The sequence below is a fragment of the Lemur catta genome, chromosome 3 (assembly GCF_020740605.2).
Source record: "Lemur catta isolate mLemCat1 chromosome 3, mLemCat1.pri, whole genome shotgun sequence".
NCBI classification, from domain to species: domain Eukaryota; kingdom Metazoa; phylum Chordata; class Mammalia; order Primates; family Lemuridae; genus Lemur; species Lemur catta.
In genome coordinates this window covers 27790599-27806562 of record NC_059130.1, presented here as the reverse complement: position 1 = coordinate 27806562, position 15964 = coordinate 27790599, and the positions used below count along the sequence as shown (strand labels likewise).

General features: G+C 43.0%; 1 protein-coding gene across 3 annotated transcripts in view; it reads left to right on the top strand.

Annotated features, from left to right (window-relative positions):
- Nucleotides 1–3168: 3168 nt before the first annotated feature.
- GATAD2B (GATA zinc finger domain containing 2B) overlaps nucleotides 3169–15964 on the top strand; it is a 92688-nt gene continuing 79892 nt past the window's right edge. For 2 of the 3 annotated variants that reach the window (XM_045545138.1, XM_045545134.1), the window contains exon 1: nucleotides 3292–3412. The gene's annotated coding sequence lies outside the window, so the exon portion shown is untranslated. Of the gene's footprint in view, nucleotides 3413–15964 lie in introns of all 3 variants that reach the window. The other variant, XM_045545135.1, reaches the window with a different exon arrangement.

The window sequence follows — 15964 nt, the reverse complement described above, 5'->3', positions numbered from 1 at the left end:
TCAGCCTAGCTCACAGCAACCTCAAACTCCTAGGCTGAAGTGATTCTCCTGCCTCAGCCTCCTGAGTAGCTGGGATTATAGGCACATGCCACCATGCCCAGCTAATTTTTCTAGTTTTAGTAGAGACAGGGTCTTGTTCTTGCTCAGGCTGGTCTCGAACTCCTGACCTCAAGCGATCCTCCCACCTTGGCCTCTCAGAGTGCTAGGATTACAGGCGTGAGCCACCCTGACCCATCTTACCCTAGTTTCTGATAAGACCCTATTCCCCAAAATTAAAATCTCCCTGTCTCATCCCCAAAGACCTTTTGTAAGGAAGGACCTGCCCTTTTAAAATCTTGAGTTTCTGTTGAGTGTAGTGTGCTCAGTACTACACTGAACCAGAGAGAGAGAATTTTAGGGCTCCGTCCCTACCCTAATAGAACATACAATCTTACTGGTCTAGAGTGCCTGTTGGTTCACAGACAGTGATGATAATCAATTCTTTCCCAGCTTATTCTTCTCATTTTTAGGCTTCCTCCTAGAGCTGCAGTCAGATGTGAGAACTACAGAATTCTTTAACCACAAAAACATCTGGGAATTCCAAGAGCAAAGTACTCACCATGACATCTAACATCTGTTTGTCCTGGTGTCTAAGGAGCTGTATGAGGAGAAGGATGTACCCAAATTACCTGGCCCAATTTGTCTTCCCAGAATTTATACAGTGTATGGGTTCAAGTATAGCAAATTTGAGGCAAATCTTCTCTGTCACTTACTAATTTTATGAAGTCAGACAAGTTACTTAGCTGCTGCGCCTCAGTTTTTGCTCATCTGCAAATTGTGGGTCTTTTAAAGGTTAATTATATAATCCACGGGAAGTGCTAAACACACTCAATGTTAGCTTCAAAAAGGAAAAGAAGACAGGTAGAGCCTGCATAGGGCAAAAGTTATGTTCACTACAATATTGGCCTCGCTTACCTGTCTTCCTGAGAGCTTGAGCACTCCAGACTGAAAGTCCCCCTCCATGGCCTGATTTTGATTTTGTTGAAAGTTTTTTTTCTCAGGCCTTGTTGGTATCTTCCTCTATCATGGTTTTCATGTCTCCTCAAAGCCCTTGAGGGATGGCCTTTCAGATAGCATAGAATGCATTGAACTGCTAATGGACAAAGCAGTAGGTTAGGGAAAGAGGGATGTATACTCCATGAGGGCAACGACTTTGTCTCACTGCTATATCCCTAGCACACAAAGAGTGCGAGTGCCCAATAACCTAATAGGTGCTCTATCATGTATGTTCAGTGACTGAAAGGAGTCAGTGAAAGCATTAAAATGATGGAGTTAGTAGAGAAATAATTTTCAGTGCATTACAAGACAGGTACCATGGGTAGAATACTAACAGAAGCTGAATTTAGAGCTAAGAGTTTGAAGTTGTTGAAAAAGCAAGGAAAATTCTAATAGTTACTATTTATCATGTTGAGTGCTCACTAAATCGTTGGCACTGACCTGAGCATTTTAAATGTGCCATTTTATAATCCTCACAATTACCTTATACACTGTCTTATCATTCCCATTTTACAGATGGGGAAACTAGGGCATAGAGAATAGAGGGTAAGTAACTTACGCCCAAGTTACACAACTGGTAAGAGGTAAAGCCAAGATCAAAACTCAGGCAGTCTGACTCTAGAGACTAGGTTCTTTACCTGGACACTAGTATGTATGCAAACAGGTTTTTTATCCACTTAAAATAAGAATTGGACGCTGGGCTTGGTGGTACACGCTGGTAGTCCCAGATCTCTAGAGGCTGAGGCTGGAGGATTGTTTGAGCCCAGAAGTTTGACAGCAGCCTGGGCAACTTAGCAAGACTCCATTTCTAATCTTAAAAAATAAATTAGAGCATACCTCTGTGTGTGAATGTGTGTGTTCAGGATCTACCTATGAATTTATGTTGCATGTCCTCCATTACAATTTAATTTCCATTGCACAGTATGACTTCTAAATGATTTGAAAAACCATGTTCGAGTGCCTCTGGAACCAGTTATTTCTGGGTTAAAATCAGTGTTTGGTTACTAGAGCTGTTTGGCGTTTGGCAAGTTACTTAACCTCTCTGAGCCTATTTCCTGATCTACCTCCATTCAAATTTCAGCTCTGCCACTTAACGTGTAACTTTGGACAAGTCATTTGATCTGTACCTCATTTTTCCCATCTGTAAAATAAGGATAACAGTACCTACCGCAGAGTTACAAGCAATAAATAAGATAATCCATGTAAACACAGTGCCTGGCACAGTCTCTTTCCCAAAACGTTAACTATTATTATTCCTTAGTAATAGTTAACTGACTGTGATACCTGCTCTCTATCAAGGTGCTCAAGCGAGTTTAGGTGGGTCTGTTTTGGTGAAGTAGGGAAGCTAGCAAGAGGAGTTAGGCCTCGAGCAGATTAGGTGGAATCGGGTGGGGTGGGGGGATGTTTCCTCACTGTGAACGTAACCAGACCAAGAAAGCCCAAGAGAAGGACCTGTGAGGGCTGTGCACACCGTAATTCCTCAGTAATTTGACTAGCTGCCTTTTTTCTGCGGTTGTGGTTCAGTCACGACAGGACCAAGTAGAGGTACGAAGAACACCAGGAAGCTCAAGGCCTCTGGCACACGCAGGCAAGCCACGCCCCCAAAAGACAGCAAGGCCCAAGGGCCTAAAGCTAGTTCTATCGTGAAATTCCTGGATTTTGTCGCGATGAAACACCGCCCAACGCAGACCCCAGCTCTGCTCCCTAGTCTCCATCTTTAGAATTGAAAGAATAAGAGCGGGCCAAAGGGGAATCCCGGTTTTGGGAGCCTGGGGTACGGCGGCTGCCTGGGGACCAAAACGTCTCTAAGGTAAAGTAGCAGCCTGAAGCGATTTTTTGACCCCCGACACTTAATGGGCTGTCGAAGACCCGGATGTGTCTGGGACTGGCCGAGGTACCCATTAACGCGCCCCCGCTAAACCATCCCCCCTCCTCCGTTTATGATTGGTGTTAAAGCACGCCAATCACCACTGCTCCAGCCACTCACTCTTCAAAGGTGGGATGAAGTCCCGGCATCCTGTCTTCTATTGGTATGGCCGAGAAGAAGAGGGCGGGGTGGCCGGTTCAGGCCGCCCAATGGGCGTCGTGGCGTGTGGGTAAGGCGGGGCCGAGGCGCTTGGCAGCTGCCCAATCAGCGTCCTTGTTTGTGTGGTGCCGCCGCCGCCGGTGCAGCCGCCGCCGCCGCCGCTGCCCCCGTCTGTACCGCAGTGTCTGCTCCGCCCGCCCGCCCCGGTCCGGCCCGCCCCCCTCCCCCACCCCCGCCCCTAGTCCCTTCAGCGGGGTCCGGAGCCCACTGTGCCGTCGCCTCTTCCTTTTTCGACGCCTCCGCCGCCTCCTGAGGAGGCGAGCTAGCCGGGAGTTACACCGCCACCGCCAGGTGAGGAGCTTTGGCCTAGGCCAGTCTGGCCGCCCGCCCGCCCGGGGGCGGTGAGGAGCGAGGAAGGGAGGGAGGCTGGGAGGAGGCGGTGGTGGCGGAGGTGGGGGAAGGGAAAGGTGGAGGGGCGGGGGGAGGGGAAGCGCCCGCGAGCCGACGCCCGCCCGCGCGCCCCCGCCTTGCGTCCCCCTCCCCCCACCCGGCACCGCGCGCCCCCGCCTCGCGCTCCCCCTTCACCTCATCCCCTCCCCCCCATCCGCGCGCGCGCCCCGGTCTTTCACTTCGGCCTTGCGCGCCCCCAGCTCGTGTCCCTTCATTTCTTCTCGTTTTACTCTTTCTCCCCTCCCTCACGCCCCGTTTCCCCCGCCATCCCCGCTTTCACTCACTGCCTCATGCCCGCCATGCTCCCGTCCTTTCCTCTCTAGCGCGCCCCCCCTTTTTTAACTCTCTCCACCCCCAGTGGTGCCCTTAGGGTGCGGGGGCCGCTCCCTGCTCTTAGTCTTGTGTTTGCCGGTGGACGGGACAAATGGGGGATCCTCAAGGGTGAAGGAAGCTCGAGATAATTACCTTTATTTAGGGAAAGGGATCAGGAGCGCAGAACCTTACCCCTTTATTTTTTCGTTCACGGTTCCCTCGCTCTCCTGTGAAGGGAATTGTCTCATCCTGTGTGTGGGTACCTATCTTCTATAGAGAATAAATCACCTCTTTTCTCAGCTGGGCTTCTGGGACAACTGGATTTGTCTTTTAGTTAAGTGCCTGAGGGTCTATAGAACTTACCCTTCCCTAACCAAACCGGGACTTAGAGTACTTTTGGCCTCTCTGTTCTCAATTACGCTAAGGAGCTAGCCACTCCTGCGAGTGCAGAGGTTTAGGTGCCATTTGCGGGCCCGGGACAGCTTTCCCCCTTCATAAAGGCATGGTATCCTCTTTGGATTCTTCCCCAGCATCAACTTCTTGCAAACACGAGATGTTAGCTCACAGGGCTGGCACTGAGGTGGAGATGGAGGCTTTAATGGTGGGTGGCATGTGGATGCTAACTGAGCTAGCTATCAACCTTTTCCTCCGCTGTTCTCTGGACAATCAGGTATCCTCCTGAGAACCGTTTTCTCATTTCTGATAGATGATTATTTGGAGGGTGTGTATGTGAGAGAGAGGTGGGGGGGTACTTAATATATTTCAGGAAAGAGAAAGAGTAGTGCTTTCTGACCGGACTATAAAAAAGGGATTTGGTCTTGTAGCTGATGGAGTAAAAGCAGGTTTAACGGATCTGTTGGAGATGCTTTTGTAGTTTTTAGGACATTTTCTTTTCTAAAAATGTATATTTTGAATAGACAATGCACACATATGATACAAAGTAAAAAGAAAGCTTCCCTCCCACCTCTTTCCTCCAGCCATCCAGTCTCCTTTCTAGTGCATATGACTTCGATGTTTTCTGGCAGCAGCCTGGTGTCTGTAGGTTGTTGGAGATTAACCTGTTTGGGAGTTTAGTGCTAACTTTATTGCACTTTCTTGGATATTCTGACCTAAACTCTTCCTTAAAGTCTGATAATCTCTTGGATTCATATTGTTGGTGCTGGAGCAGTCTTGATAGAATATTGTAATAGAGTAGCATTTCTGTCAGTACTTGGCTGGGAAGGAGGCTACTTCTGGAGGTACTGTGGAGGGGTTCAGTATATTTTGAGGGAAGGCTCCACCTGTCGGAAATGGTGCTGCTTTTTGGTGACAGATTTCTAGTCCCTGGCTGTTGGGGGATGAGCTGGGTCAAGGATAGGCTTTCCTTGGACTCCTTAAGCAGATAGGTTGTGTGAGTAGTTAGTTAATGGGAGTACTAATCTGGTAGGACTGTCTTCAGTTTTTAGAGGAATATAGTTTTTGCTCTAGTGGTAGTGATAGTCATCATGGAACAAGGTAAGTAAGTATTAATCAGCGGGAATCATAAGGCTGGACCTGTAGGCCGAGTGACCCAGTTTGAGAGGAGGTGAGGCTTTATAGACTTTTGTCCTGCCTATTATTTCTCGCTTGAGAACACTCTCCATGAGGTGAGAGTGATTTGTAGTTGACAGCAGCATCCATCTTTATGACACTGTGGTTTGCCTTTCTTGACTGTGTGTGATGTGTATTAACTTCCTGTTTAGAGGCAGTCCAAATAGGGTCTAAATAGAGGCTGCATTCAAATACTTGTCTGGGAACAATGTTAACCAGGTTCAGCCCTTCAAATCTAAGTTCTGACAGTAACTTTTATTGTTGTGTTTAGCATAGGGCCACAGGGTGTTGAGAGAGGGAGGTGTGAGGAGTTTGTTCTGAACATCACAGCCTTAAAAGTAACTTTTTGGGGGTTCTCCCCACCCTGCTCCCCCTTTTTTCTTTTTGGCCAGCTGGGCCAGGCTGGACCTCTAGGTTGGGTTTTGGTTAGAGAACAGCAAGGTGGAAGAGGTGTCAGTGTGTCAATAAAGGTATCTTTCTTTTTCCTTTTCCTTCCTCTAGGAGGCAGGGTCTCTATTGCCAGGGTTAGATAGACTATAGTGGTGTTATCATAGCTAACTGCAACCTCCAATGCCTAGGTTCAAGTGACCCTCCTGCTCCAGCTTCCTGAGTAGCTGGGACTATAGGCATGTGCTACCATGCCCAGCTAATTTTTTTATTTTTTGTAGAGATGGGGTCTCCCTATGTTGTCCAGCTGGTCTCAAACTCTGGGCTTCAAGTGATCTTCCTGCCTCAGCCTCCCCGAGTGCTCGGATTAGAGGCATGAGCCACCACACCAGGCCCAATAAAGATATCTTAATCATATACTGGGACCTCTGGATTCATCCTAACTTTAAGTAGTGAGTCTTGTATGTTGTGTATAAAGCAAACCTCTTATTTCGATTTACTGATCCTTCCTTTCCTCCCCCACCCACCAAGCTGGAGGTGCATGTGTAGGAAAACAGCAGCTGTGCTGTCCTGGTTTCTGGACTCTGGAGCATATTCCGTGTTAGCCACCCCATTGGGAGTCATACTGACAAGCAGCCCCTCTGCACTTAGCTCAGAAGGCTCATGTTGCTTAGCTCATTTAGAAAAGCCAAACTAGCTTTGGTTGTTTAAAACAACTGCCAGAGAAATTATAAGATTTGAGCCATAACTGGGACTGAGGGACTTTCTTTTTCTGATCTTTACAGTACTTAAAGCCCTGCATCATTACATATCAAGGCACAATAGCCAGGCATTTTCTGAGGTAGTTTGAAGGGAAAGGAAAAAAAATAAAAAGACACACACCCAGATTGACTATAAATCTAGGCTCTGGTGTAAAGCTGTCCACCTCTTGGTTGGGGAAAATCCAACCTATCAGACAATGCCACACAAAGTTGCAGTTCTCCTGCTGTTCGCTAAGCCTGGGAAAAGATACATAAGGAAGTTCAATTTCTCTTGAAAAGGACTGGCTTTGGGGGAAAGAGCTTCTGTTAGCCATACTGTTTGGTTTATCCTCAGTAATCTCTGTGAAGCTTTGTCTGTAGATAGTGGTTGGGGATTTTGGTGGCTCCAGAATCCATGAAGCAGGAGCCTCTTAGTAGTGATGGAAGCCTCTAAAGAATAGGTCTGATTTGAAATGGACCCCTCCTCATGTTCCGTCTTTTGCCTTCTCCTTTTGTGGATATATGAAATATTCCAATACAGCTTGAGTTCATCCAGTAGGAAGGGAGTGACCCAGGGTCATTAGGGCTTAACTTGTCTGAGATACTTCTTAAATGGTGGCTCAGTAATGTTTGGAATCTCCCTCAAAATTGGCCGGGCGTAGTGGCTCATGCCTGTAATCCTAGCACTCTGGGAGGCCGAGGCAGGAGGATTGCTTGAGCTCAGGAGTTCGAGACCAGCCTGAGCTAGAGCAAGACCCCATGTCTACTAAAAATAGAAAGAAAAAAAAATTAGCCGCACAACTAAAAATAGAAACAAAAAATTAGCTGGGTGTGGTGGCTCACACCTGTAGTCCCAGCTACTCAGGAAGCTGAGGCAGAAGGATCGCTTGAGCCCAGGAGTTTGAGGTTTAATCCCCTAACCTTTGCCATTGCCTTAAGTTGCCATCAACTGGCAAGAAGCTATCAACAGTTTAGGGTTATAGAACCAAAAGCAACAGATTAATAAGAACACATTTTGTTACTTTTTGAAGTATGAAATGGACAAATTCTAGACCTCAAAGAGTCATAGTAATTGCAGAAAGGTCTTTGACAACATGTGAACTTAATCGTTATTAATACCAACCAGTAAACTACTAAGGAAATTAAAGGAAACAACAGTAATTCCATATTTCTGAGACATTCTCTTGTTTTTCATACCTGGCTAGTATACATTTTTAAAAATAATTCAGGTTACTGTTACCTGAAGCCGAAAGTCATACTTTAAATCTCCTGATCAAGGCTTTCTTGGTCTTGTCTCATTTCAAGGGAAAGTGGAATTTGTAATCTTCCAAAATAAAAGCTGGAATGTTAGTAGGATTTAGATTAGACACCAGGATTAACAAATTCCCATTATGATTGAAAGGGATTGCACATGGTAACTGGAGGGCTTGTGCATCACTTACCGAGAAGGTATTTATTAGGTTAGCTTTTTGAGGGTATTTAAATTCAGACTTCTGGAAAGGAGAGTGTAGACCAATAAATGACAGATTGGAATAGTGGGACACAGGTGTAGAGAGAGTCTAGAAGTCTTGGGTCAAATTCTTGCTTTGTGATTTATTAGCTAAATGACTTTGGGTAAGCCTCCTAATTTTTGAATTCCCATTTCTCTCTGAGTGAAAGCCAGCCCTTACAGTAGCTTCTGAGGTTTTACATGGTCTGCCCTCCCTCACCTCTTCCCTTTTTGATCTGCTGTCATCTTCTCCCTTGTTCACTCCATTCCAGCCACACCGACTTGTTCCTTGAATACATCAGTCACACTCTTTATCTTAGGACCTTTGCACCAGCTATTCCCTCTAGTGGGAAAATAGCTAGTCTTCCCCATAGAGATAATACAAATGGCTAATTGCCTCACCTCCCTCAAGTTGTTGCTTAAATTTACTTTTTCAATGAGGCTTTATCCTTCCTTTCTTTAAAAATTGTACCTTTAGCCTCCATGCTTCTTGCCTATTCATCTTTCTCTGCTCTGTTTTCTTTACCATAGCACTTAAAACTTTATAACATACTTATTTGTTAAATTTATTGCTTCTTGGTTCCCTCCCTATGATATAAGGTCTTTGAAGGTATGGATTTATTTTGGTAATTTGTTTAGTACACTGTGCTAGCACAGTGTCTGGCATATAGTTAATACTCAATAAATATTTGTTGATCAAATAAGAGTAAAAATAACCTGTCTTTCTAACCTCATGTTTGTTTATAACCAAAGATGTGATAAGCATAACATGGGTTCTTAAAATGTTTTGTGAACTTTAAAGCATTTATACAAATAATGTTAAAATTATTCTCTTCCCATTGAAATGGTAAATAACACGTGATTATTAAGAAAGACTCATGTATATTCACATATATTATTACACCTCTCCTAAACTCCAGCCCTTTGTTTCCAACTGGTACTTCAGACTCAACATTCCTAACATCTTTTCTTCTCCTCTCCTTCTGTGATTCATTGAGTCATATAAGCCAGAAATGTGAGCATCATTGTCACTTCTCTATTACTTTCTAAATATTTCTGGTCTTGGTTATTTTGGGTTTTTTGTTTTGTTTTGTTTGTTTTTGAGACAGTCTCACTCTGTCACCCCGGTTAGAGTACTGTAGTGTCATCATGGCTCACTGCAACCTCAAACTCCTGGGCTCAAGCGATCCTCCTGCCTCAGTCTCCTGAGCAGCTGGGACTACAGCATGTACCACCACGTCCGGCTAATTTTTCTATTTTTGGTAGAGATGGGGGTCTCTCTCTTGCTCATGCTGGTCTCTAACTCCTGACCTCAATTGATCCTCCTGTGTTGGCCTCCCAGAGTGCTAGGATTACAGGTGTGAGCCACCATACCCAGCCGTTTTCTAAGTATTTCTGAATCTGTAGCTTCTTCCGTATCTGTGCTCCCGGTTTCCTAATTCAGGCCCACAACAACTCTTACTTGGAATATTTCCGTGATCTCTCACAGTTCTGTTTTTAGTCTTGTTTCCTTTTAATCTCTGTCATATTGTCTTCAAAATGGTCTAACAGATACTTGATTATTCTTCTTCCCCTTCTTAAAAGTATTCAATAGTTTCCAATTATTAAAAGACAGAATGTAAACTTTGCATAGTATTCAAGGCCCTTTATGATCTTGGCGTTTGCCTTCCTATTCAGCCTTACTTCTCTACCTTGTAGTTAATACATGAGCAAATACAGTTCTTTTAGTTCCCAGATGAGCTTCCAAATCTCATCTCAAATGCTACTTCCTCTGGGAAACCTTCCCTGACTTTCCAAAAGAAACTTAGATACATTTTCTTCTTTGTTCTCATTATATTTATAAATTTGGCCTGCTAACCCTCCTGTGGTCTATAAGCATCATAAAAGCAAAAAGATACTTGTCTTTTTGCCATTGTATCTCTAGTGCCTACCATGGTGCCTGTCACCTAAAAGATATTAAAAATATATTTGTTGAATAAATGACCACTCCTGTGAGTTGAGAAAATGCTGCATAAATTTAGAAGATGCCCCTTATGTTATGTTCTGGGAGCAGAAAAAGGTTGGAATCTTGGGTTTGCCATTTACCATCTGTGTGACCTTGGTTGAGTCACTTGAAGTCTCTGAGCCTTAGTTTCCTCAACTTAGAAATGAGGGTCAGGGCAGGTACAGTGGCTCATGCGTGTAATCCTAGCACTCTAAGAAGCCGAGGCAGGAGGATTGCTTGAGCTCAGGAGTTTGAGACCAGCCTGAGCAAGAGGGAGGCCTCATCTCTACCAAAAGCAGAAAAATTAGCCAGATGTGGTAGCATGCATCTGTAGTTTCAGCTACTGGGGAGACTGAGGCAGGAGGATGGCTTGAGCCCAGGAGTTTGAGGTTGCTGTGAGCTACACTGACACTATGACACTGTAGCCTCGGCAACAAAGCGAGACTCTATCTCGGAAAAAAAAAATGAGGATCAATAACTGCTTTATCTATTTCACTAGGTTTCTGTGTCGATCAAATATGATTATGCTTGTAAAGGTGTTTTATAAAGTGTAAAGCATTGTGTAATTGTTAATTATTATGTAATGATACAAGCTGCACTTTCCTCACAACTTTTGACTTATTTTTTTCCTTGCACATATTGTTAAAGGCCCTTTTTTTGTCACTGAAGCCATAACTGGTCTTCTATAGTGTGTGTTCTGTTCATCTATATTTTCATCAGTAGGTGTCATGTACTCCTGTATATCATCTTAAATGTGACAGATTTAAAGGCTTTCCCTGTATTCCAATGTGTTAAAAAAGATTACAGAATTCTAGAAAGTTCTCAAGAATTCTGTCTTGATTCTATAATTTTTTCTCTTATTAAAAAAATTTACATTTTTGCAACTTTAGAACTTAAAAGGAATTTTAAAAATGTGATGTAAACCCATTTGTTGAGCACTTTTTGTGTAAGGCTTTGTATTATTCTAATTCTTACAGTAACCCTGTGAGGGAGATATACCCATTTTACAGATGAGAAAACTCATTTCCTAGGGAGGTTGTCATTTTGCTGGAATCTCACAGATTTAAAAAAGTTGTGAATATAACATTATTTGAACAACTCTGCCTGAATCAAAAAGTTATGATCTTAACTATTCTGCTAGTATTTCTAGTGTTTCTTTTTGTTTTTCTTTCTTTCTTTTTTTTAAGCAATGGTTCCCTCGGTATTTTTTTTTTTTTTTTTGAGACAGAGTCTCTCTCTGTTGCTAGAGTGCCATGGTGTCAGCCTAGCTCACAGCAACCTCAAACTCCTGGGCTCAAGCAATCCTCCTGCCTCAGCCTCCCTAGTAGCTGGGACTACAAGCACACACCACCATGCCCGGCTAATTTTTTTTTTTTTTTTTGAGACAGAGTCTCATTCTGTTACCTGGGCTAGAGTCCCGTGGCGTCAGCTCACAGCAACCTCAAACTCCTGGGCTCGAGCAATCCTCCTGCCTCAGCCTCCCGAGTAGCTGGGACTACAGGCATGTACCGCCATGCCCGGCTAGTTTTTTTCCATATATATATGTTTTTAGCTGTCCGTATAATTTCTTTCTATTTTTAGTAGAGACGAGGTCTCGCTCTTGCTCAGGCTGGTCTCAAACTCCTGAGCTCAAACAATCCGCCCGCCTCGGCCTCCCAGAGTGCTAGGATTATAGGCGTGAGCCACCGTGCCCGGCCAAATTTTTTCTATATAATTTTAATTGTCCAGCTAATCTCTTTCTGATTTTAGTGGAGAGGGGGTCTTGCTCTAGCTCAGGCTGGTCTCGAACTCCTGAGCTCAAATGATCCACCTGCCTTGGCCTCCCAGAGTGCTAGGATTACAGCCGTGAGCCACCATGCCCAGTCAGTTCCCTCAGTATTAATAGGTCTTGTGAAAAAAGTTATGTGGTCAAATAGGATTTAGAAAAGTTCTCGGTTAAGACAGATTTCTTTACAGGATGACTTCCCTGAGACCTTACCTATATGTCTCATTCACATACGTTATATAGTGGGAGTGGTAACAAGATGACTAAAGGATTCAGAGTTTCTCAAAATGATTTGACCTTGAAAAGAGCATGTTATGGTACTAGTGGTCTCACTGAATGCTTTGAGAATACTACACTTTGTTATTCTGCTTCCCTGTAGTTCCTCTGATGTTATTGCTCTGAAATTCGGGAACTGATTGGTTTTATGTGCTGGTTTTCTAGAGAACTAGTATGGGGGCATTAGGCTAGGTAGTTTTTAGAAACTTCAGTGGTATGGGGACTGCCATTTTTTCCCCCCGTTAATCTTATAAGGCAAGTGGTATAGCTCAACCAATGTAGCCTTCAACTTTATTGTATTCCTAGGAGATGAGCTATAACTGAGCTGCTGCCCCCACCTTTCATCTAACAGGCTAGAAACAGGAGAATACAGTTTCAACTTTGGGAGTGAACAAAAACCCTTGAGCCAGGAGCAAAATATTTTTCCTTTCTGTAAAGATAGGTAGTATCACACTAAGAATGCTGTAAATCCTGCTGTCACTTCTCTTCTACGAGGTATGCAGACAGACCTGGGGATCAGGAGAGAAGAAACAATACCTTTGATTCTCCCACCCCCAGTCCTTTAAAGATTGATATGTTAGTCTCAAAATTAAAACAAACTTTAAGAAATTTGTCCCCCCCCCCTTTTTTTGAGACAGAGTCTTGTGTTTTTGCCCTAGGTAAAGATTTGTGGCGTCATCATAGCTCACTGCAACCTCAAACTCCTGGGCTCAAGCGATCCTCCTGCCTCAGCCTCCCAACTAGCTGGGATTACAGGCACACACAATGCCTGACTAATTTTTCTGTGTTTAGTAGAGACGGGGTCTCACTCTTGCTCAGGCTGGTCTTAAACTCCTGAGTTCAAGCAATCCTCCCTTCTCAGCCTCCAGGAGTGCTAGAATTACAAGCATGAGCCACCGCGCCTGGCCTTGTCTTTCGTCTTTTAAAGGTGTAAAGGTTACCTGAATGGTGTTCACCATTTCAAACTTGTAGCTAGCCGTATGAAACTTTTATCTACCAGCGAAAAACGTTGAAAAGACTTCCCCAATAGGGTAACATTGTTTGACATTTTTTGGAGGGAAGGGGCAGTTTTCCAATCACTCTTTAACATTTGGCTAGATTATGTTGCTCTCAGAGGAGTTGAAACAGTTGTGTGTGTTGCTACTGCCATGGACAAGTTGGCTACAAGACCCTTGGAATATTAAACTATTAGGTTCTATGGGAGTTTGATGTGAATAGCATGACATTTTTTCCATGTACTAGAATTTGTCCTATAGTAATTGTGTCCATGAATGAATTTGTGTTACTCTGATACCATTCTTCTCTTATTTTACAATTCAAGTGGTAAAGAATACTCAGTTCCTTACCTGAATGCATTGAGAATGTGAAAGTTTTGCTTTTTTAGAATATTTTAAATTCAGATGTTTTTATTCTGGATGAATAGAAACTAGAAAGTGGATCTTTTATTGCACTAAAGTCGAATCTTAAGTTTTCATTAGCCCGCATTTTTAACTCTTCATTTTCTGCTTGGAGAGCTGTTCCTCAGTTGAATTCTGTGTAATGCATTAATACTGAAGTGAAATCTTTCAAGGAATATGGGTGACTAGAAAAGGATCTTTTATAATTGTGTTTTGCAGTCAACAAGAGCATTTGGAAATACCAAATGCATGTTTGAAGAAACTTGAGAATTCAAAGGAATATAAACTTTCTATTATAAATAGTGGTAAAAATTTATTTGAGATCTAATGGATTACTGTGCATATATAGGTACCACCTATTATGAGTGAGCCATTTTAGTTGCATGACTTTTTACTATGAAGGCATTGAAGTCTATCTGGTGTTAAATTGTAAGTTCCTAATTTTGTCAAATATAGAGTGGTAGATGTCGTAGCAGAGTAGAATCTGGGCCTTCTTTATTTCCAATTTAAACCTTCTATTCTAGCTGTCTGAGTACCTGATAATATTTACAGGAAGGAGTAAAACATGATATGATAAAGTTGTCTCAAAAAATAAAACTTGGCTGGGCTTGGTGCCTTAATGTCTGTAATCCCATCACTTTGAGAGGCCAAAGGAAGAGGATCGCTTTAGGCCAAGAGTTCCAGACAAGCCTGGGCAACATACTGAGAACTCATCTCTACAAAAAATATAAAAAAGTTAGCTGCGTGTGGTGGTGTGTGCCTGTAGCACCAGCTACTCGGGAGGCTGAGGCTGGAGAATTGCTGGAGCCTGCGAGTTTGAGGTGGTTGTGAACTATGATGGCACCACTGCACTCAGCATGGGTGACAGCAAGACCCTGTCTCTAAAAAATAAATAAAACTTAAGATATCTGTAGTTATGTGTGACTTTTGTGTTCTGGGTTCAGTTGGGTTGAAGGTGTGCAAGGACTGATGAATAAGGGGTACTGTTGTGATATAGGGCAGTATTAGAGGAAGACAGTGAGATTTTTACCCATTATTTTATAGGTTTATGCATTAAGTGAGGAAGCTTTCGGAAGTTGGCATTTTAATTTTGTTAATTTTTGTTGATGTGCTGCTTAGTACATCTCCTGTGAGCTGCCTAGACTGTGCCACATTTGCTCTTTATTTTGTTGGGTATTCTGAAAAGCTTTGTCAGTATGTGTATCTCTCCTGCTCTCTTTTAAAGAACCAACCGTTCTTAGTGTTGTTCATAAATTGAATTGTTGTGGCTGGATATGAGAAAATAGTCTAGTATCAGTGGTATTCTTAGTGTATATTTTATCTAATTTCTTGAAATCTTTCCTCCTTTGGTTAAACTAGAATAACTTTTGTTCTTTCTTCACTTTATTCTAGGGAATATACTTTAATTTCTCACTGAGACTTAAAGGTTCTATGAATCAAAATATTTTAGAGATGTATTGGTCTACCTTCTCACCTGTAGGGAAGGCCTTTCATTGTACTATATACAGATGCTCCTTGACTTATGGGGTTATGTCCCAATAAACTAAGTTGAAAATACAGTAAAGTCAAAAATGCGTTTAATACTCCTAACCTACTAAACATCATAGCTTAACCTAGCCTACCTTAAAGGTATTCAAAACACTTACATTAGCCTATAGTTGGGCAGAACCATCTAACACAAAGCCTATTTTATAGTAAAGTGTTGACTATCTTCTGTAACTTACTGAATACTGTGCTGAAAGTGAAAACCAGAATGGTTGTATGGGTACTCAAAGTGCAGTTTCTACTCAATGTGTGTTGCCATCGCACCATCGTAAAGTTGAAAATTGTAAGTTGAACCATTGTAAGTTGGGTACCATAGACAAGTGGTCCTCTAACCTCTGTGTGAAAATGACTAGTAGCTTACCAAATCACCATGAAACCCTTGTTCATTTTTACGCAGGTAGTATTTTAGAAAATTTACATGTCTGTACATGTAACATTTTTATAACTATGAAAGTAATACCTGTCAGTTTTATAAAATTTGAAATAATACTGAAAAAGCCAATTTCTGCAGTAGCACTATAACGACTGAAAGTATAGCTCTGGAGCTAAGAGTCTTGGGTTCAGATTTCTGTTCTACCACTTACTCAGTTGTAAGATCTTTTATTTAACTTCTTTGTGCCTGGCAGATTTTAACTGTTCGGTAAATGTTAGTTCTTATAATGGGAGGCCGGGTGTGGTGGCTCACACCTGTAATCCTAGCCCTCTGGGAGGCCGAGGTGGGTGGATCGCTCGAGGTCAGGAGTTCGAGACCAGCCTGAGCAAGAGCGAGTCCCCGTCTCTACTAAAAATAGAAAGAAATTATATGGCCAACTAAAAAAATCTATATAGAAAAAATTAGCCGGGCATGGTGGTGCGTGCCTGTAGTCCCAGCTACTGGGGAGGCTGAGACAGTAGGATCGTTTAAGCCCAGGAGTTTGAGGTTGCTGTGAGCAAGGCTGATGCCACGGCACTCACTCTAGCCCAGGGAATAAAGTGAGACTCTGTCTCAA